Here is a 22,360-nt window from a genome sequence, read left to right on the forward strand (position 1 = left end):
GATGCCACGGAGGGCAGTGTCCTTCCAGAAGCTGCATATCCTGAATAAAAAAACAAAAAACACCAATGATGGCAGCTGTGAAAGCCTCGCCGTCACTAATACCAACTAATAGGAACGTCATTGTTATGAAATTCTAATAAAGTTAACACTTTTCTTTACCAACGAGTTACGGAATTCCATCTATGCTCCATAAAAACTACATTAAAAACAAAAAAATGAAATACTCACCTTGTATTTAAGTGCCCCATAACTTTCCCAAGCTGCTTCTACAGCAGAAGCTCTACACCTCCTTTTGGCCTTCGTGGGAATTTTGGGGGAAGGTGTGAGTGAAAATCCTACTGGTAACGCTCAGTAGTGATAGGTGTGTATGAGCGGGCAGGGAGTTCCCCTCGTGTCTGCGCAGAGCGACTGACCTTGCATAATTCAGAAACAGATGAAACCGTGGGGAAAAACGCTTACTGAAAAGTCTTCAGTGTCAAAAACATACTTTTATATATTACTTCACTCTGACAAGTATTAATACTCTCGTTCTTCAGTTACCATCAGGTCAATAATGAAACCCTTCCTTATTTTCAGTGACAGAGCAGCTAGAAATCACACAGATCAGAGGTCTGAAGGATCTACAGCTGATGCCAGCCCCCACCCAGTGAACTGGGGAGCCCTTCTACACCAAGCAGTTTCACTTCCACTGCAACCTAGAAAGGAATTTTTCAATAGCTTTCTTCAATAGTCATTATACCAAACTAAAACTGATAACAGACAGGAAATCCCTGCTGGTTTATTGACTTTTTGGTTGTTTTTGTTAGCTTTTGAATGGGACTTTTTTCTTTCTCTCAGGCTTTATGTTTCCTTGGACCATTTCTCTAAGTTCCTTCAGTCTCCGTTTTGAAAGGTGTATTTTGTTAGCATTTCTTTGGTCAGACATCTTCAACACCACCCAGAATAAAAATAACAACCTGAAGCACTGTGAAAGCAGATCTGCAACCAGACCCTGAGTAGCAGTTCCAGGTTGTTTATTCAAGGGTTCCCGATTGCCCCAGCCCCTGAGGAACTGACGTACTTACTTTGTAATCTCTGGTGGAAAAGTCTGCCAAATGAAAGCTGTCTTTTCCTCGGTTGACAACATTTCAGATAGGTGTTAACACCTTGTCTAGGTTTCCACCAGGTGAAAGTTGGTTTGGCTTTTTGTTATGCCTGCTGTAGGCACATAAACTTTAAACATCTTCCAGAGCGACACACCTTTCATTCTACTTTTACAAGTTCCTGGATTCTTTAAGAGTCTTTAATGTGGGATGGGTAACAGTTGTCATTTGTAACAGACAATTATGCAGAACAAATAAAAGAACATGAATAAACAGCCTACTATGTTGTCTGTACATGAGATTTAGTCTAGCAAGGCTTTCTCTGAAAGGCCTGGAGCAAACAGCATTATATACGCGTGTGTTAGTCCACGCTAACACCCAAGATGAAAATGCTGTACGTGTGTTACACCAGAGCTAATGAAGCAGAGGGTATCGGGTCAAAAGAGATGGCTGAAGGAGGGTAGAGAACTGCAGCAGTGCAAAGTATGGTACTGGGCCACGAGCGGAAGACATGAAAGTACTTGCTGACTGAAAAGCAAATTGGATATTCAATTGCTAATATAATGTATATATGTACACATACGTAATTACAGCCTTAGTTTGTTTGTTTTACAAATTGACTTTGTGAGCATTCTGTGAAGGAGGAACGATACCTTTTAGCTGAGAAAAATCTTCCTACAGGAGGAAAGATTGCCACTCCACTCACTACTTTTCCCTGGAATTTCTCTTGACAAGTTTGCTCACGTGCATTTCTGCTAAAGGAACAAGTTATATCCAATACTTTGTAAACAGAAATAACTCCTCTAACAGTTCCCTTTGCGTGTAACAGAACTGTTAATCCTGGGCTTATACAGCTCCTGTATTTTGAGTAAGCAAGAATTTGGTGGTGGCCCCAGTTTGCTAAATGCAACTGTATTGTAACATGAAGACAGGCAATGTTTGTGATCTCATGCGGGATTTAGCAAAATCACACAAGGTGAAGGGAGGGTGTGGTTCTCCTTGCCATTCATGTAAAAAGCGTATAGAGCAAAATTCTGAGACTTTCAGTTTTGCTAGAGGCAAATACCAATTTTCCTACTTTGACTGTTTGATAACTGCTTTTCACCTCCTTAAGAGGGCATTCAGTTATTTTTAGTCGTTATTTTAGCTATTAATTAGTTGCCCAATATATTCCACTAACACAACCAGGGTTTCATTACAAAATAGCATAAGCAATTTATTGGCAAATATCTTTAAGAACAACTATTTGGTTATGATATCCAAAAAGTATCTTTATGCTTGAGATTTGGGTAACACTTGTTCTTACATTTTTAATAATAACGTATTCCAAATCTCAGTTTTTATAGATGTTCTGTATGTTTTGTACCACCTCCTGCTTTTACCCATGTTGACAATTCCCAGTGCCCAAGTACTCAGATGTGAAACAAGCAGCTTAAAAAAAATGTTTAAATGGTAAAAGTTGAGTTACAGAAATAGAGAATGAGTTCAGTTTTTAAGCATAAGCAGAAAATTTAAAATACCACTAGGGTGTTTTGTTTGTTTGTTTGTTTGTTTTCTTTTATTTTCTGATCTTACACTTAAGATTTTTGTAGGGGAAGCAAGGGAAAGAAGGGAGAAGAAATAAATCAAAACAAAAAGAACTCTTTGGCTTGAAGATTGGCTACCAAACCTTGGACCGCACCCACCAAGAAGGGATCTTCATCTCTTGTTCTCAGTCCTAGGGATGATGCAATGCTGACTTCCCACACAATAGAGAAAGAAATTATGGTGTAATAGCTTGTTTCTCACTCATAGTCAGACTGAAGAACTGAGTAAGTACTTTCCTCATTGAAATTAGACACAACTGGAGAGGGGAAAAATTAAAAAAATAAAATAAAAAAATGTTAGTCCGTTTTTTTTTCCTAAAAAGGAGAAGTAAAACCAGCAAAAAGGAGATCTGGGAGCTAAGCTGAAAAATAAGGAAGTAGATCTTCCTGCAGATGAATAATGAATGTTTTAAAGATTAAACAGTTTTTAAACTGGAATTATAAATGCTCACAGAATTAATGAGAAGAAATGATAATAAAAGAATGCAATTAGAAGAAAATGAAGAATAATGCCCTTTTTTGCAATAGATTTTTTTTTATGATACATTGAAGACAATGGGATTTTAAGTCCCATTATATCATATGCTTTTATTTCCCTAAGAAGTGTGAATATCGCTTTTTCTGAGTGTCATTTACTGCATCAGACACACTGGGTGCACCAGTCTCAGCTCAGTCTTAGCTCATACTAATTTGTGGCTGGATTTCACTGAGCTCCAGCTAGTCTGCGTGAGGATAATGACCCAGACATATGAATGTGGTGTAGTTTAGAGTTTTTGTGTTAAACAGGAACAGCCTAAGCCAAGGCACATTTGAAACATCTACAATACTGTGTTTGATCTTTTCTGCTCTTGCCCTCAGTTCCTATGCTGAAGCTGGTTTCATACAGCAGAAACTTGGCTAATAAATTCTCCAGAGCTGAATTGCAACATATTCCAATGCTAAAGGTGAGACTCAACCCACCTATCTTTACCCATCTAAATATTAGCTGTCTAGTCTAAGCTACTTATTTAGGCTCCTGTGCAGTCAATGGAACCAGATAGGCATCTCCACAGAGTAATTTTCCCCTTCCTATGGTAGGTGTCTGAGACAGGTGTGATGAAACTCCTTTTGGAGATGCCTGTCTCACTCCTTTGTCTGTGGTGGGAACACAGATAACTGGGTTAGGCTAGGTGGATAACTCTCAGAGGACTCTGGATGAGTTGAATGTGCACCTTCTGCAGGATGCTGGGATCAGAAGATATCAAAAACATCAGCAAAAGTTGTTGAGAAAAGTAAACACCAAGGCCCCATCTCCTTCCTTCTGTGCCCTGCTTTTTCTGGCTGAGCAGGATGCTTTCAGAAGAGGGTTTCTGCCTTTGGCCCCATAGCTACACTGTAGCAGACTGATGAGACATAGGCAATGAATCTGGCACTTCTGGCCACAAGCCAAATGAGCATACAGTAAACCAGGTGTAAGAGACTTGTCCTAGACACACCAGTTTCATACCCATAGATTGAACGCGCTACATCAGGGGCAGGTCCGATGCTTTCCTGGAAGCATTCACCATGCTGTCATAAGCAGTAAAACAAATGGATGCAGGCACAGCAATTCCAGTATCTCCTGCAGGAGGCTGCCACCTGGCCCTCATGGGCCAGAGCCTGGGGACCCTGCTGCGCACACATCCACGTCATCATGCAGCAGACCAGTCCATTGGCACTCTGGTAAATGAAAACCAAACCGCTCCCTCCTGTGAACTTGCAAACGCAAAAGCTGTTTTTTTTATCTACACTTAGATTGTGTTTTCTTACTGCAGATCTAGCTATCAAGTAGCTAAGTAGTATGTAATGTATTTAAGTGACTTAAACCACAGTGCTATGTCAATATGTATAAGCTGAATTTCTGCCTCTTACTTTAAAATTATTTTTAAAGTCTTCAAACAAATTCTTCTAGAAAGCCTTTGAAGACTTTCTACATTTTCTTACAAGTACGTAAGCGAAGGAGCAAAGCAAATTTATTTCCATACTGTCTTTTGCTGTATGTGTGAGGTACTGTTCTCATTCTTAAGAACACACATGCTTATTTTTCATGGTTTTCTTGGTTACAAAAGTCTTTTGTTCATTCTGGGAAAGCATACTATTACTCACAGGAAAATATTTTTAAATTCCCTCTTTATAAAAAAAAAAAAAAAGAGAGAGAGAGAGGAAAATGTTTTTCATCTAGAAGCGAATCCTATTCTATTAGACTGTCCTTTAAAAATGCAGTTATAAAAGTGATTATTTCAAAGTTAATTTAGTCCAGAATCTTGTCAAAGCTTCTTGAAGTGAAAACTAGTCTCTCAGTTTAAACTTCTCTCTCTCTTTCTTTCTTTCTTTCTTTCTTTCTTTCTTTCTTTCTTTCTTTCTTTCTTTCTTTCTTTCTTTCTTTCTTTCTTTCTTTCTTTCTTTCTTTCTTTCTTTCTTTCTTTCTTTTTCTTTCTTTCCTTCTTTCTTTCCTTCTTTCTTTCCTTCTTTCCTTCTTTCCTTCTTTCCTTCTTTCCTTCTTTCTCTTTCAGATATTGTTTTTAAAAACAGCATCATTAAACTAAACAGTAATATTTCCACAGGGAAAAAAATGGAGGGGGGTTGTTTTGTTTTGATTGAAAAGAATGACTTGGGGAGGAGGGAGAGGATTCTGTGAAAGGGGTTATAAACCACATGTAAACAATGGCAAAAAAGATGGGAAACATATTTAAAAGTTTCTACTTGTGGGACACCAGAGGTCTGCTTAGATAGGCTGAAGGAGGTGTATGAAGAGACCAACAAATGAGAAATGCAGCAGGACAACTAAAAAGACCAATCCAGGTACTTTGCTTGAAAGAGGAAAACAATTGATTTATTCATTAAGAAATGGATTTTCTTTCCTGGAAACCGGGAGAACAAAATGGTGAAAGTTGTATTTTTTTATTTTATTTTTTTTTTCTGGCAGAAATGGTTGATCTGAGGGATCTGTGAAAAGACCAGAAACACCTGGGAAGTGAGGTGAGATTGCTGCAGTCAGACTGCCCAGGCCATGCATTATCACACAGTGGCTCTTTTGAAGCATGGGAGGAAACTTCAGTGTTTGTGGGAAAGCCAGTGTATGCTGTCCGGAGCTTGATGAGCATTTTCAGTCTCAAGTAATGCTGTGGGATAGCAGCTGTGTGGATTTTAAATGAATTAGTTCAGTGCAGCAGAAAACCACGAAGCCTGAAAACAGCAAAAGCTGTTTTCAGCCAGATACAGATTTGCTAACAGATTCGTGGAAGTGCTGAGTATTTGGGAAGATGTAGGGAGACCTGGTGAAACAACTCGTGGTGGGGTGCTCCTTCACAAACTAAATGCATAACACACCGCGTCGCTTATGTGTTCCCTTTTATATAAAAAGATTGTGCTGGGAAAGGGAGCCACCACCTTAAAAAATACCCTTAGTGGTACTAGGGAAAGAAGAATCATAGAATCACCGAATCATTAGGGTTGGAAGAGACCTTCAAGATCATCTGGTCCATACATCACCCTACCAACAACGTCACCCACTAAACCATGTCCCTAAGCACCACGTCCAACCTTTCCTCAAACAGCCCATCTGCTTCCTTTAGCACATAGTACAGTCTATCGATAGTCTACCAAATTAGCAACTTTGATGGCCCCTCCACACACTCCTACTTTAGGGGGGGCTAAGAGCTGGTAGATCACTCTCCCCATCTGTATCAAGCTTGGGGTTCTTCTGTTGCTCTCACTCTAAACTGCTCTAACTGAGGAGTCTGCTCATTAGTGCTAGATTATCGGTGATATCTGGAGCGCTGGTTTGCTGCTCCTCTGGAGAAATGCAAACTCTCTCCCCCAGATGAAAACCTGTGAAACATTTGCTGTATCTGTGGAAGGAGGTACCCTGAGTGTTCTTAACAAAAATACTTGTGGGTGAGATCCTTGAAGGTAGGAAAGAAGTGGCTTCTCTCTCACAGCAGATTCAAAAATCGCTGCCATACTCGAAACATTAAAACTTTGGACCGATTCCCTAAAAATTGTAGTCATACCCCTGAGAGGAGAAGGATGTTGAGTCATAGTGAAGAAAGGAAAGAAAAGCTGAATGTTTTTTCTATTACAATCATTACAGAGGTCAGACACAACCAAGACAGACAGATGAACAACAAAAACACTGGTTAAATGATTCAAAAGGCTAGGTTTTCTGGCATCAGACAGAAACATTTCAAGGACTCTGAAAGAAAATATGGAAATGAATTGTCATTCCAGTCTATCTGAACATATTTGCCTTTTGAGTCTAATGCCTAAAGAAGGATTAATTTTAAAATTATTTGATGGAAGACTTCTGAAGGACTTATACTTAGCCTATCTAAAGGCTATCATAAATATATCAGGAGCAGAACAGCAAACAATGAAATTGCATTTGCTTTTGGAGATGTCTAACTGGCAAAAAGACTTGGAAGCATATGATCTTGTGCAGTATGGTATAACATATGCTTTTTAGGTACCTAAGTACAGTTTTGCTTAAATAAGTTCTTCATTATGATCACCCAGCTTGCTTTTGTTACAGAGGATGATTACAAAAGTGAGTGATGCATTTGAAGACTTGGCTAAGACTGGAAAGCATACCAAAATTAGGAAAGAATACCATACATTCAAATACTTGGCTAGGTTTTAATTTCACGACATAAGGTTCTTGTTGTAACCTACGGCTTCTATATTGATCCTAGAATGACTTGCCAGGAAAAAGAGTTTGACTGTTCAGCATATTAACTGTACTGTTACTACAGCTTTCTGAAAAAAAAAAAAAAAAAGAAGAAAAAAAAAAGGATTTATTTTTCTGAGGTTGTGTGCTTTCCCATTTGTCATAACAGAAGAAAAATTGATTCAGAGCCTGCTTCTGTTTAGAACTGCAAATTAAATGCCCCACAACAGAAGCTGTTCAGTTTCTGGTACTGATTACCAAGCTGGAGCCTCAGTCGAGAAGCTGGAGCGATTACAAACATGTATGTCACTGCGGCGATCCAGCAAGAGGAGGCAGCCAGTCTTAGCCCATCTGCCGTGTCTATCCTATCTGGATTTCCTCCTGTTCCCGAGCGATTGGCCAGTCCGTTCATCGTTTGCTTGGGTGTGACGGCAAGCCATGATGAGTCATGGTTCCAGTGAACAACTCATACTGAAAGGAAAAGGAGGCCAATTTTAACTCTGCTTTTAATTTTATGTCTAGCTTAGTTAATTCTGTAAAAGTCACAAAGGGTCCAGAACAGCTACATGCAGCAAAAGGTAACCCAATGCATAAAAGATACAGAAAGAGGCATCACCATCAACATGGGGAGGGAAAAAAAGAAGAAAAAAGAAAAAAAAAATATATAGAGAGAGAGAATTGTACCTGCAAGTCTCTGTGTTGGGTCTGGCTGGGATGGAGTCTCTTCTCCAAAACTAGAATGTCAGATGGTGCACAAAGATTAGATGGTGCACAAAGTAGCGGTCGTCTCCTGTTGGAGGGAGAAGGTTGCTGGAAACAGCAGGTTTAGATTGGAAAGTGTAGTTGCAAACCTGGAACTGGTTATAGAAATGATGGGATTGATTATGTAGTGTCATTTCCTGATAACTCAGCTCTGCGTTAGTCTTTTGTCTTATGAGGTATTGCCTAGGATACAGTAATCTGCTTGATAGTTTCCTGTTGTTTCTGCTTTTCCTCTCCCTTCTTTGGAAAGCTGGTGATCCACAACTTTTTCCAGAAACACTTTGGAGCTGGATTTCTCACACTGAAGAAGTAGGAGCTTCTTGAACGCACTCTCGAAAAGAATTTGTCTTAGGAGCACACTGCTTCTTTTCCCCTTTTCCTTCACAGAATCACAGCATGGCTGAGACTGGAAGGGACCTCTGGAGGTCATCTGGTCTAACCTCTGGTCCCTCCTCAAGCAGGGACACCACAAGCAGGCTGCCCAGGGCAGCTTTTGTGTATCTCCATGGAGAGGAGACTCAACAGCCTCTCTGGGTGACCTGTGCCAGTGCTTGGTTACCCACACAGCACAGAAGTGCTGCCTGAGATTCAGATGGAGCCTCCTGTGCTCCAGTTTGTGCCCACGGCCTCTTGTCCTGGCACTGGGCACCTCAGAAAAGAACCTGGCTCTGTCCTCTCTGCACCCTCTCTTTGGGTATTTGTGCACGTTGAGGAGATTCCCCCCCAGGTCTCCTCTTGTCTGGGATGAAGCATTAAAGTAGGGGCTGAAATATGCCAAGCTGCCTGGTCACTGGCTAAGCTGACATATCTACTCAGCAAAAACCCCTGGTGCTGTTCCTGCTACTTTCTAATGATTACAGCACTTTTTCAGACATGCTTTTTCTCAGCTGAGTGTGTAAATGTTGCACTTCATGACAGTGCAGATCTTGGGTGTCGGGTTGAGTCTGGACACTGTCCCAGCCAGTTTTCCAAACACTCTGCAAAAACACCTGAAAAAGTCAGTGAATTCTTATTTAGACATCCCAGACCACACGGCAGCCTACCATTCCCATATGCCTTGGGCCTTCTTCAAAATCCAAGCCGTACAACTGTATCTGAGGCTTGGGCACGGTTGTGAAAAGCAGCACGTGAGTATGTTGGTGGTGGGTTCTTTTGTACATGTTGTGTCTTTCCTGAAACAAGCCCCCATCTCCTGTCTGAGGAGGGGACCCCCCTCACATAGGGTCTTCAGTCCCCTGAAGAGTCCACAGGCATTTGGAGGGGTAAGGAAGAGGACGGAGGGAAGAAGTTGCCACTCGACCAGATAGGTAGGAGAAAATCAAATTCCTGCAGGTTTTTATTCACATAGACTTACTTCCTAACAAGGAGGATTGTAAACACAACCTTAAATTTCCTTGTAAGGCGTTTTCTGTTTGTCATTTAGCTTAGGAGATTTTCTGATATCGTTTCATACATCACAGTAATTTTTTTTTCTTCTACACAAAATCCTGATCTTTTTCTCTGTCTAGCAAATTCTGGCTATATTATCTGAGAGGCAACGTAGCTGACTGTACTAGGGCTTTCTGCAAGACTCTCGTCTGTGGTACTCCAATGAATGTCATGACTCATACAGACTTTCTAAGGGCTGTGACAGCTTATAGCAACTCCGTAGCAATACCTTCTCTACCTGTTTTTACCAAGCCTGCTGCTACTGCTGAGCTTTCCAGAGGGAGCACCTGGCAAAGCAGCCTCCTGTTGACCGACCTCTCAAGACACCCGGGCTCAGGTTGAGGTCTGTGTGTTGTTCGCAGGAGCCACATTCTCCGGGGTGTGTAGTACCTACTATTCACCTCCCTCTGCTGAGGAGTCACCTGGAAAAAATTGGGATCCTGGGGTTCAGACGAGTTTTGCAAGTCACAGTCAAGCTGCTTGAATCTCCATGTGCAGCCCCGGCAGAGCACAGCAGTGTTTGGCACTGATAAGATAGGAGCCTGTGGCTCCTGGTGCTTGTTTGCAAGCACTCCTGCCACATGAAAGCAAGTTCTCGCCTAAGAAAATGCAAATGCCTTATACTCCATGACAAATATTGCAAATCAGAAATCGTTGTAATTACCTCGCTCTAAGTCCTTCTAAGAAGGAACACAATGCTAAGGTTCCAGGGAAATGCTCCTGAATCACTGCCTTGTAAAAAATGACACCACCTCATGACCACCTCATGACCACCTCAATGACAGCATCTCATCTGAGCTCTCAGAAAATGGGGAGGACATGGTGAATGAGGCACTCAGCAACAGCGTTGTTCAGCGATCACTGTATGACACCGTGGGCTATATCATACTGCACGTTCCTTTCACCCAGAGAAGTGGAGAAGAAGCTGCAGAGCTGAGAAAGTGCTTGGAGGAGAAATCTAAACATAATAGTTTAAGTAACAAAAACAAGCATTTTTTCAGGCAAAGTAGAATACACTCCAGATATTTTTTTCTGTGAACTTAATAAGCACATGCAGAAGTTGCATATAAATGCACGGTAGTTGCTGTTGCTTTAATATTAGACTGTCGGGTGTAGGTAAGAATGAACAGTTCAGGAGTATTTTTTAAAATGCTTCTGGGACAAAGTAATAAAGGAAACAGGAGCATTCAGGATGACAGATGAAGTGCCACTGTTGGTAAGGACATAGGCTTTGGGATTGGAATGTATAGCATGTGTGACTGTTTATGAAAAATTGCTCAAGTTTAGGGTGGTATGTGAAATAATCCCAAGAGAGCAAAACAGAATATAGTGCACATAGAATCCTGCACATCTGATAAGACATTTAACAGAGTGCATGTCATTAGGCAGATGAGTAGACTCTGAATGAGCAAGCCTTTAAAAATCTGTTTGAAACATACACTGCTATGTTACATATCAAGAAATGTAAGAGGTTTTTTGTTGTTGTTGTTGTTGTTTTTCTCCATCATTTTCATTTGTGTTATTTCAGTACTGCCTGGCAATTTCACTGGCAGGACATTGCACTTTAGAAGACTGAAATGATGCAGCAGAATGGGAAGGAAACTTCCAGACACTGACCTAGATGTTTTGAGAAAATGCTCTTGTGCAATAATCAATATTGACCAATTTTACAGTCTTTGAAAGACTGCTTTTTTCCCAGCAGGTCCCTACATAAGGCTTCTAAACCTGCCTGCCAAAGCTACTTCAGATCAGCTAAAATATAAACTGATATATACATAAAATACTGTTTGTGGTTGCAGCAGCTCTGTCTCTAATTGTGCAAATGGAGAGAGGTTGTGTGCCAGCATAATTGTGTTGATTTGGATTAGTGTCTGTCCTTGTACCAACCAGAAGTGTAGAACTGCTTTTGTGCTGTTGGCAGCTGTATTGGTTCGGGCAGAAGGACTAAGCTTCACATTTCTATTAACACAGAGTTGCCTGTCCCTGTTACCCATACTTACTGATTCATAGAGCAAGAAATACTGACAGATAACCACTTCTAAATCGCGAGAAACTTCTCAGCTGCACGCTGCTCTGTAGGTTTTGTTTTAAAAGTTCTCAGTTGTACAGTGCCACAGAGGCCTCGTTTCTGTCCGGACGTGAGCAGCTTGCTTGTTTTTTTCGTTATTTGCCAATTGCAGTGGAAATGATGCAGCACAAAAAACTGCTGACTGAAGAGTCTGTTGTATTTTCTAGGTACTTTCTGGTTTTGAAACAAAACTAGAGTGCTGCAGTTGTTTGAATGCAGCTTCTGCCAAGTTTTTTCACGGCCGATGCTTCTAAGAATAGAGAAAGCTACCTTGGGAGCTACTTTCTAAGTTGTACCTTGGTATTTTCAGTATTAAATTTAGAACAATGCTTAAATTAAATGATTCATCTGATTTGTGATAGCATTCCTTAAATGACATTGTATGTTACACGCTTGCATAAAGTTTCATAGTGAGTACTGCAGAGCAGCCACCCACTGCTGCGGACTGCTGGGATTTACAGGGGCAGGGCAACCCCTAGCAGGACATGTGCGTGTTGATGTGTGCTGGGGCATAACCCTCCCGGGGTTACACATCAGCCTGCCCCGTGCCAGGTGGCCAGACACACACGGTGATAAAGATGATGCATCTCTTCATCAAGAAGGATTGCATCTTCACCATGTGAGGCCTGCAGTGGGGCTCTCTGGCAGGCAAAGCATAATGCTAAAAATGAAAGAACTGTGTTCTGTTTGCAAGCATTGCTCTTTGGTGTTTCTCCTGGAGGGCTCGAAGATGTAAAATATTAACTGGAGAATGAGGGGACAGAGGCAGCTTCGCAAAGCAAATAGCTAACGTGCTTTAAACACACTGCATTTGGTGTAGCAGCTAAAACAGCAATCATGAGCTTGCAATTGCAGATACTGGAGTGTGGGAAGTGTTTGGAAATACAGCTGGGTATATCGAGGTATGTAAATATACCTAGGTATCGAAAACTGAAGTCCACTTGCATCCAAAATATTGAACCAAGCCAAATGCTCCTTGCTTCACCTCCTGAACATGGCTCTGTTTGCTCCTTGCATCCCTGTTTGACCGGGGCATCCTCTCAGCCTCTGGCTGTGCTTTTCAAGCACCTGAGTAAGGTGGTGCCTCGTCCCTGCCTGGACCTCCAGCTCCCACATAGCCAATGGGGATGCTGCCTGGAAGCTGCCAAAGTTTCTCAATTCTTTCTTCTGAGTGCTTTTGGAATGACTTTGGCAGAAATTACTAGAGTCATGGATAACAAAACTGTGCCCTCACCAGTTTTCAGGAAATCCTCTTTTCATTAGTTCTTAAGACATCAGCCTCTTTGTGTTCAAGCAGCTTCTCTCTGAACACATCCCAATAATTCTGTTTTAATCCATGTGCAGTGCTTTAAGCGAGCAGTTGATGGGTTATTAAAATAGGCAGCAGGCCATTAAAAATGTGAAAATTAGCTTGTACTAAACTGAGCTTGTTCAGATGCTGTTGAGGTTTCAAACAGCAATATAAGACATGTTGCCAAATATGCTAACTAACTGCTGGGAGTGAGATGTACTTCATTTATTGGCTAGACAACCACCATAGTTGAGTATTATGAGATACATATATTAAAAACAAAGCTTCATCCATTAGGAAAAAAAAAAAAAATGTTTAGGTAGATAATGCCCTGGGAAACCCTTATAATGAAAGCATAAAATTTAATCATTGATAGAATTAAGTAGAATTAGTTAACCAACAAACCTTCTGGAAAACAAATCAGAAGTGCTGAGAAAACTTGTCTTGCTGCCTGCTGCATTTAAAGACATCTTGCTAATAGAAACTGCTAAAGTATTTTGCATATTAGGACTGTGTTTTTAATGTATTTTCAATATGATTTCAATATGTAAAATACACGTTAGTAACTGCAGCCATGTGTTTGTGTTAGGATTTTACTGGAGCATGGCAAACAACTTCTGTTAAAGCAAGACATTTATGTTTTCAGATAAGAGCAGGAAGCAAACTTCTAGGAAAACGGGTTCCAGGTAGGAAAGGTGCCTTTGACTATCAGTGCCGAAGCAGCCATGCTACCTGACAGGCGATGAGAGAGAAATAAGAACAAACCTGGGATAAAGGTTGTTGCTGTTGTTTCAAAGGAATAAAGAAGTGCAGAAAGGGCTCAAAAGAGCAATGAGGAAAAAGAAATCGACGAGTCATGAAGGGGAGCACGTTAATTTGGAGAGCAGAATTATTCATAAAACAGCTAACGTATGTCATAACACTAGTTGTGCAACTAGCATATATACATATATAAATGCTAGTATATTCATAAAAGAACTAGACTCTTACAATCGGGAAAAGCCACCAACCAAAAAAGTTAATCACCTCTTATTATGTTGCTACAAATAAGTTCCGGTTTTCTAACAGTTTTGGTCTGGACATCAAATTAGTTTTTCTAAAGAGAGGAAGAAAGTCTTGTAAAAAAAGCCATCTGACAGCAGGTTGGAGCATTTCTAACAAAAAATACAGTGAATTGGTTCAGTTCTCAAAAGGAAACAAGGGACAGACTTCTAGCAAAACAAACAGGTGATAGAAGTCACAAGAATGCTTACAAGAATGCTTACAAACACCACTACAGTTTCACATTCATTCATTTAATTCAAACAGATTGCTAATTCATACCACCAATACGTGGAAAAATTGCACACAGACTTTCCAGAAACAGGCAGAAGGAAGGACAAAATTGGAGCTGAATTCACAGAATGCATAGCCCAGCTTTAAAGATAATTCATAATGAGATCTAGGAAGGAATAATCTGGAATAGGAACTGAAAAAAGAGCAATCCAGATCAGCTCATCAGCTGTTGAGAGTGAATGGATAAAGTGGGCTGTAGGAGGGGGCAAGGTAAGGTATGTCCTGGGCTTTTAGGTCCCATAGACCTAGGGTGAGGTGTTAAGACATCGATGTATTCTGTTCTCCCTGTGTCCTCCACACATGAAGGAAGCAGTCCCAGAGGGCTTTCCAAGGCAGCCCTGGAAGACCCACACACACTGCCACAAGGCTTGCAGTGGATATTGGCCTCCTTTCCAGAGCTTTATTACTCTAATAAGACACAATAAAAAGTCTATTTTTAAACTGTCATCAAAACCCTCAGAAGGTCAAAGAGTGCAGATGATAAAGGCCTTAGGTAATATTTCCTGTAGTTCTTATCTCAAATCAGCTAGAAATTTCTGATACCACTTGCCAGCTTTCTGCTTCCAGGATTTCCACTTTTTACAGGCTTCAGACCAGGAGCATTACGGAGGCAACATCTACCCATCTATCTCTTTTTTTTTCTTCTTTTTCTTTCACAGACTACATAAGTACTAATTAATCATGTTAGTTAATATTGTTCCACTTCGAAAACTCTTCAGGATGAACCTTGAAAATGCACAGCTTCTTCTTGAGTATAGTTGTCCATACCAACTCCTGCTCTCAATAGTCCATTTGTCTCTCATACCTTCCTTACAGACCAGAGTGTTATTTTTTAAAACTACTTTTTAACAGTACAGTTTCCTTTGTCTCATCTGCTTTATCTCCTCTCAGAGTGCTCTAGAGCCTCTGCCTATCAGATGCAGGCGCATTTGATCTACAGGTCTGAAGACTTTTTGGCTGCTTCTTTACCACCTGATGGTGCTTCTCTGCCTTTTGCCAGTTACATGAAGAGCAGCAGCTGGAATGAGCCAGGCAAGAAGTAGAGCAGCTCCTTTGGCCCTCCCTTCCCCTGTAAAACTTAGAGGTGGCTCCACAAGGAAGGAGTCACACCAAATGGATGCCATGTACATGGCACACAACAGGGCTTTATGTCAGACCCCCTAAATTCAAGAGATCAATGACTGTAGCTGCAGAGACATACCAGAAGAATTTCAAGCTCCCTTTTGCGTGTGCTCAGTTTGTAGCCATGCCATACCTGCCGCTGTGGGGCTAGCAGAATAGCTTCTTTTGCAAGTGTCTGGTTTCTGAGAGGGGGTTTTCAAGTGAAGACAAAATAATTAGGCACTGAGGCTACTCAGAATCTGAGTTTTAGGTACTTTTTACGTCCACGTAGCATGACTCAGAGTACCAAAAGTCTCATTCTCAACAATATTCCCAGAAGCCTTAAGTGGTGAGAGCCAAGTTTTAAGTGAATGAATGGTTCTTTCATACGGGGTCAAGATGCAATAAGAGCCCCTTGGAGACCCAGCTGGTGGGTGACTGGACTCCGAGGTCCCTATACAGTCAGTGGAAAAGAAAAAGATTGCTACAGGAGGCACTTATGCTCTGGATAAATGCCTACTCCTTGCTATTGACTATATTCCCAGAATAACACCAGCCTTAGATAACACACAATATGAATTGTTCACATCTTTTTTTGAACTGGGGTGCTATCTCTGCTGTCCAAAGCCTTGTCAGATGTTAGCAGAGGTCTTAATACAGCCTTAATTGTCAAAAGTGAAGTCTGGCTTGCTGTGATGTGTCAATTTTGATTTATTTAAATAAATCTGACGTTTGAGAAGTCCTATTGCCCAGTTCCTGATAATGAAGCCCTGAAAGACTGCTGCATGCTGCTTACCTAAACACTAGTTAATTTTGAGAACTTGACTTAAATTGTGTAGTGAGCAATCTGGGCCCACTGTGGACTAGTCCTCCTCTTCTAACCTTGTCCTTCAGTTGGTATTGACTCTTGTAACTAAAATGGTATTTATAAAAGCATGGCTAATTAAATGGGGTTGAAAGTTTTTACTTATTGTTTTTAAATAAAAGTCCTCAATATGCTCCAGTAAGGCTGAGACTAGCTGAAGATGGCGTGTTTCATAAATCCTCTGCTTACTTCAGACAGTGATTAAGTAATTCTTACTCTTGAAATAGGAAAGTGTGTCATCAGACAAAAAGCTCCAAATGCTTAAGATCATGCTGAAATAGTCATTTTGTTTGTTCAGCTGTACATATCACTGTAGGTCTGAGCTCACTGCCTATCTGTCTTATAAAGGCACTCTACTTTAAATTGCTTATCTTTTCTGAGAATATGCTTTAATACTTCTGAATGGGAAGGAAAGGGAAGTGGTCATATACGCCTGTCTGAAGGATGCATTTGCAGGGGAGAGCAATCCATGTGCCAGACAGTCATATATACATCAATGCTCTTGGGTTAAGGAATAAATTCAACTAGGAAATAGTTTAGCTCCAAGTCTCAGCTTACCACGTGCAAACTGAACATTTTCTATGCTTATTACACACCCAGATTTGATCAGGCACTCACGTGGAGGGCAGAGGACACACCTTTACCCAGGCATTCCCCCTCTGCCCAATGCTTGCTCCAAAGCAGAGGGCATGCACAGCTGCTCAGACACATGGGTGCCACAGCCACAACTCTGAGAAACATTTTTCTCTGTCACATCTTTGAAGTAGCTGAGATCTCCTCTTACTAGAAGAACTGGAAGGGGTATGTGAAGGGAGAAGAAAGGAGGAATGGGATGTATCTGACGTAGAAACCCATGGTATTTGCCTCCTAGCCCAGTATTTCTGCTATTTTTTTCCAAAGAAAAGCCAGCAGAGTATTTCTAAAATTGTTTAACAGTATTATGCTGTCAATCTTTTAGTCAAAAGCAGTTTCTAGATGTGTTTCATATTGCTTAGTAAATATTTGACATTTTTTCTATGTTTGCTTGCTTTTCTTTAAAGTCATATAGTTCCATATAATGACTCCACAGAGCCACTCCATAAGCGTTGGCGTGGCTGTAACCATGCGAGTAGGAACAAATATGTTTAACAGGGATGACAAAAGAGAATGTTTTCTTCATTACTTTGACTTACACCCAGGGCTGGCTTCTCAGAAGCTGAAGCTGGGCCTAGTCCCAGCTCCAAGTGCTGGAGCAGGACGCTCAAGTTTTGTACACACCTCCCAGCGTGAAGGCCCTTCCCAGCGTCAGTCTCAGTAACAACCTGTTTAGCTCACTCACAGCTCAGTGGAAAGGTACTGACCAAGCACGGTGTTTAAACTCTCCTAGCACATCATTACATTCAGATGGTCTTTTAGCTGTCAGGTTTCAAGCTGAGGTGCTGGTCTCTTTGGCCTGGATCCAACCAAACACTTCAACATGTGAATAAAACCCTAGCGCTGCCAATGGGTGGGAACTCATTGCTTCAAGTCAGGTACGTGTTTGGGAGATTTGTTTGATATGGCAACAGTGCTCCACACTAAGTGCTGTGTTGAACCAGGGCCTAAATCTATTTTACCACATGGTGTGTTCTTCATGTTGCTGATTAACCTACCCAGCAGCCTCGCTCACTTAGATGTGGACTCCTTCACTTCAGGACTAACGTTCAGCACATTTAAATGCCCCTTTCTCATGATAAAAATCCAGTGATGATTCCCTTTTGGATGTCAGTATGTTGTAGCGTCACGTCAGAACACTCTGATGGTCAAACTTTAAGAGTCTCTTGAATAGAAGCTACAGGATCAGGAGACCCTCACAAACATCTGAAAACCCTGCATGTACAGCCATGCTTAGGAGATACACAGCTATCACAGACTGCTAATAAAAACGTGGCCCACTGCTTTTGGTAAAATCTTGCTTATGTTTTCTTTCATTTTCGTGTTTCACTTTTAAAACCATGTAACTACAGCTTTGTCTCTTGCCACGTTTCAGCCAGGTGAGGAAAGAGACTTCTTTTTATGAACTAAAGGGGAATTCTGAAACAGCTAAAATAGCAAAGAAAACTTATTAGCATGCTTTTTCTGCTCCTTTTCCTTCAAAAATGTAATATGAATCCATTTTTTCAAAAAAAAATACGGTTGTTCAAATAAACTGTGGGCAGTGCAAGAGCCACCAATTTCATGGCTTGCAAAACAAGCATAGTACTCCAGCACAGCCACTTTGGGTCACTGAAACTTGAACTGCGGCTGGAAAATTTCCCATGCGTTAGCGTGTGCTTCCAAAGTCCAGCACTTTGGATAATCAGGTTACTTAACCTGACTGAACACAGAGAGAAAAATAGAAAGACAACATTGCAATTTCATTTTGTTGTTGTTGTTGTATTTCAAAATGTAACTCATGAAAACCATGCTGTAAGAGATTTAAGGCCTCTTAAACTTTACCAATAAATAGAAAAACAATTCTGAGCTGTTCTGTACTCTTATTTAAAATATATTTGATTCTTAGTTGTTTTTTTTTTTGCTATTATATAAATAATTTTAACATAAATAGTCCACAATCAGTTAGTACTAGGTAGAGCTTTGTAAAGTAAAGCTATTTAGGCCAGATTTCCAGGCAGGAATCAACACTGATCAATGTAAATCCAGCTGAAGTCGACAGAATTACTTTGGACACATAAAGCTATTTCGGTATGACGTGGAAGTGTGATGAACTCTTTTAGCTTCTCAAGGGTGCCAGAACTCACTCAGCTCAGGTGTTCATGTTAGCTGTTGTCCAATGCTTTGCTGCAAACTACACCCTTGTGCAAGTATTTCTAGTATGTTAAAAACATTGGATATTGCCCTTTTGGTATTTTCAAACAGATACCATCAGATGGTGAGAAATCGGTAAACTGTCCTATACCAGATGAAGTAAAGAATGAGCAGCCAGAACCACTTAAGCAACAAAAACTCCACTTGGATAAATGTCACTGTATACTGAAAGTATTTACTGAGGCATCTGTATCTGCCTTGCAGTGGTAGTGGTAGATCTCACGTTACCCACCAGAGGGAGCTCACACAGTCAGATGTAAGAGCATCTTCCACGGACTTAAGTTAATGAGAGCTTTTCGAAGGGTCATAAATGGATTTAGGCACATTTTTAGCACATTTGAGTGCATACCTGGATGTAAGTTAGTTTATCTTGGAACTTTTATGTAGATATTTTTTCCTTGAAAGAATCCTTCTTTTCTGAAATTATTTCACAAATTAGTGTTCACATTCTCCTTGAATGCAGGTAAATTCAAAAGGAGGTATTATTTCGTATAGGAGTAGTGGGCTTCTTGTCTGATTAAACACTCCACAAGGGGCTGGGATCCCCAGATATGCCAAACATTTAGAACTGTATTTATGAGTATGTTTGAATGTGCCAGTCTCCCATGAGTATTAATACTTGCTTAGTATTTTCTGTAAGGACATGGATACAGAAGGGTCTGACTGAGAGGTGGTTAAGGTATTTAGCAGGTGGTGTTTTCAAATGATGTCTTTGCTTCTGGCTACTCTTACCAATTCTGAGTGTGGTTGACTTATTTAAGCTGCTCAGGCAGAGCAGGGGAGAGCAACAGACACGAGTCAAAGGAAGAAGCAGGAGGGACTGAAGTAATCACAGGGCTGCGGAGGAAGTCTGTAGGCACAGGGCAGCCTGGGTTGCGCACCGGGATGTGCCATATGCTTGTGGAGCAGTCACAAGACAGAAGTGGGAGGTTTTTCATCACAGAACATCACATCACTGCCCCTTCGTGTGGGTAACTGCGGATCTAGTTAATAAAAGCAACAAACTCAGCTTGTGCAATGAAAGCAGTAAAGGCCGATTAGTGGGGATGCATTTATTTCAGTGCCAAAGTGCTCTAGCTTCAGTGTAGTTTTTACAACACATAGGCTATTTATCAAGGCTATAATTTGAGTATTTTTAATGCAAATACAGCCCTCGGCATGGATTCATCTGTACTAGAAGAACAGAGCCATATAATGGTTATTCCTCTTTCTATATGAGAACCACCTACAGTGCTATAAGCATCCATACCACAGGTAGCTCCACTGGTACTAGGCATATTAGACAAAAGCATAACCCTAAATGAAGTAAATATTCCAGTACAAAATGTTTGTGTAGAAAAGCCTTGGGAAACGTCCAAACAAAAGCTTTTTAATTTTGAGCTAAGGATAACAGTCTGTACATCCCACTGATGCCAGCCATAAAAAGCAAGCAAGAAAGCAGTTAAGGCATACAACTCACTCACCAGTTCCTCTTCTCAGCTGTAACTAGTTCCTTTCTGTCACTTGCAGTTCTCATATCCCTGTACTAATCCTGAGCACCCAAAAGATAGCCTCGCCCCTCGCCACACGTTTGTTACATCAGCACTCACATCCTCATTTCATTTCCCTAATTTCTGTATTAAAGTTTAATATAAAATTCAGAAAAATAATTAAATCCATGGAGCAACTATTCTCATATGTTACTAAGTAGTTCAGAGAAAGAAAACATATCTCACAGCCAGCACCTACAAGCTGGCAAAGGATCTTGCTGTTGTGTACCAGCACCAAGCCACAAAACATTGTATGGTTGTAACTTTTGGAAACTGTATGAAGGATGCAGCAATCATCAGACCACGTCATGAGACCACCAGTCAACCGGATCTGAGCTCCAGACTGATGCTGCTTGCTCAGGAAGGGGTAAAGAGTATGGGGGAATTAAAGGAACTGAGGTTTAGAAGGGGGAACTGGTGATCAACGTGTAGAAATGCTGAGTGACTCATGCTAAATCTTGTGCTTTCTACAGTTTGAACCACTGGACTGTGCAGTCTAGAAAGCCTGGGCTGAGGTATTGTGTGAATGATTGCCATCTTTCATGCATACAGCTATGACTAATGCATAGCACTCTTTGTGAAGAACACTGAAGAACCTGTAGGTGGCTGATACTGGTTCAAGCAAGGTAGATTGTCAAGAAGACAGTCAATAGTTTCATCATGTATTTTCCAAGGATGTTCATCACTGTATTATCTGTGAGTCTCCCACATTACTTTTCCTACATTGTGCCGTGGTAACATAAATTAATTTTCCTTATTTGCCCACCCACCTCCTTCTTTCAGCTGGAACTGAGGCACACACAGATGTGCCTCACATAAAATGTGCATTAATGGGACCTGTTCAGAGATACACAAGGTATCACAGTCTGGAGTATTTAGAGCACCTTAGATGCACTGTGGTGCATCACAGAGCACTTTAAGTGTTGAAAGCATGACTTCTGCATACATCACAGCAGGTATTAATGCTCACTGATTTGGGAAATCAGAGCTTGATTTGGCATCTTCTCCCCTCTTCTCTGTGTATGTATGTGCAAGGATGCTGTAACAGGAGGGAGAAGACCCTCAGGGCTGTGGGTGTGCACATGTAGAAGTATGTGCTTGGGAGAAGAAAGCCCTGCTATAATGGGTTCTGCCAGTTTTCCTGATAATCCTGCTGGCCAGGGACAGTGGTCCTGCTGCTATGTCTCTGCCTGAAGCAAACCTCCTTTCCCCGCAGTCCTATTCTATCAGTGCACAACGTGGTGCTGCCAAAATGACAGCACCGCTGACATCTGTGTGCTGCCATCCTGAGCGCTGAGCAAGCAAAGAATGTTAGGTAGGGAAAAAGGAGCCATGTGTCATGCTCACAAAAGCCTAGGTGGCAATAAAGCCTTTGGGGCAAGAAAGGTGACACATTTCCAAAGATGATTAATTCACAAAAACAGCTGGAGCAGAGATAACTGTGGAAGGGGAAGTGTTAGAAAAAATAAAAAAAAATAAAAAAATCGAGCTGCCAAACTCAAACCTGCAGGTTCTTATCTTCCAGACTTTTCAAATGTACAATTACCCTAGAATTTGGCTGTTTCAAGGCTGCATGAGTCATATCCTTGCTAACTGGAATACTTAAATTAAGCTTGTTCAGCATTTGTTATGATGGAAGGAAGTTACTTAGTAATAATAGGAAATAGATAGCACAGGTCTTGTTTTTTTAAACTCATTTACTTCACTGTTTTCTTAAGTGGTCTGAAGCAAACGCATTTGCCATTGTAGTGGCACGTTTACTTTTGCTAACCTGAATAACAGCAAGAAATGCACTTTCTCTGT

The 22,360-nt window shown here is 41.0% G+C and overlaps 1 long non-coding RNA gene across 2 annotated transcripts; it reads right to left on the reverse strand.

The window, feature by feature from the left end:
- Positions 1–840: 840 nt before the first annotated feature.
- LOC137859968 (uncharacterized) lies at positions 841–10,283 on the reverse strand. Of its 2 annotated transcripts, XR_011098692.1 has the most exons (3): positions 8,037–10,283; positions 7,611–7,823; positions 841–2,925 (listed from the first exon to the last, which is right to left on the reverse strand). It is a non-coding gene; the product is annotated as an uncharacterized lncRNA (long non-coding RNA). The 2 variants fall into 2 exon arrangements; XR_011098693.1 differs by lacking the exon at positions 841–2,925 and having other exon boundaries at positions 5,578–7,823.
- Positions 10,284–22,360: the final 12,077 nt, after the last annotated feature.

This window comes from Anas acuta, chromosome 1 (assembly GCF_963932015.1).
Source record: "Anas acuta chromosome 1, bAnaAcu1.1, whole genome shotgun sequence".
NCBI lineage: Eukaryota > Metazoa > Chordata > Aves > Anseriformes > Anatidae > Anas > Anas acuta.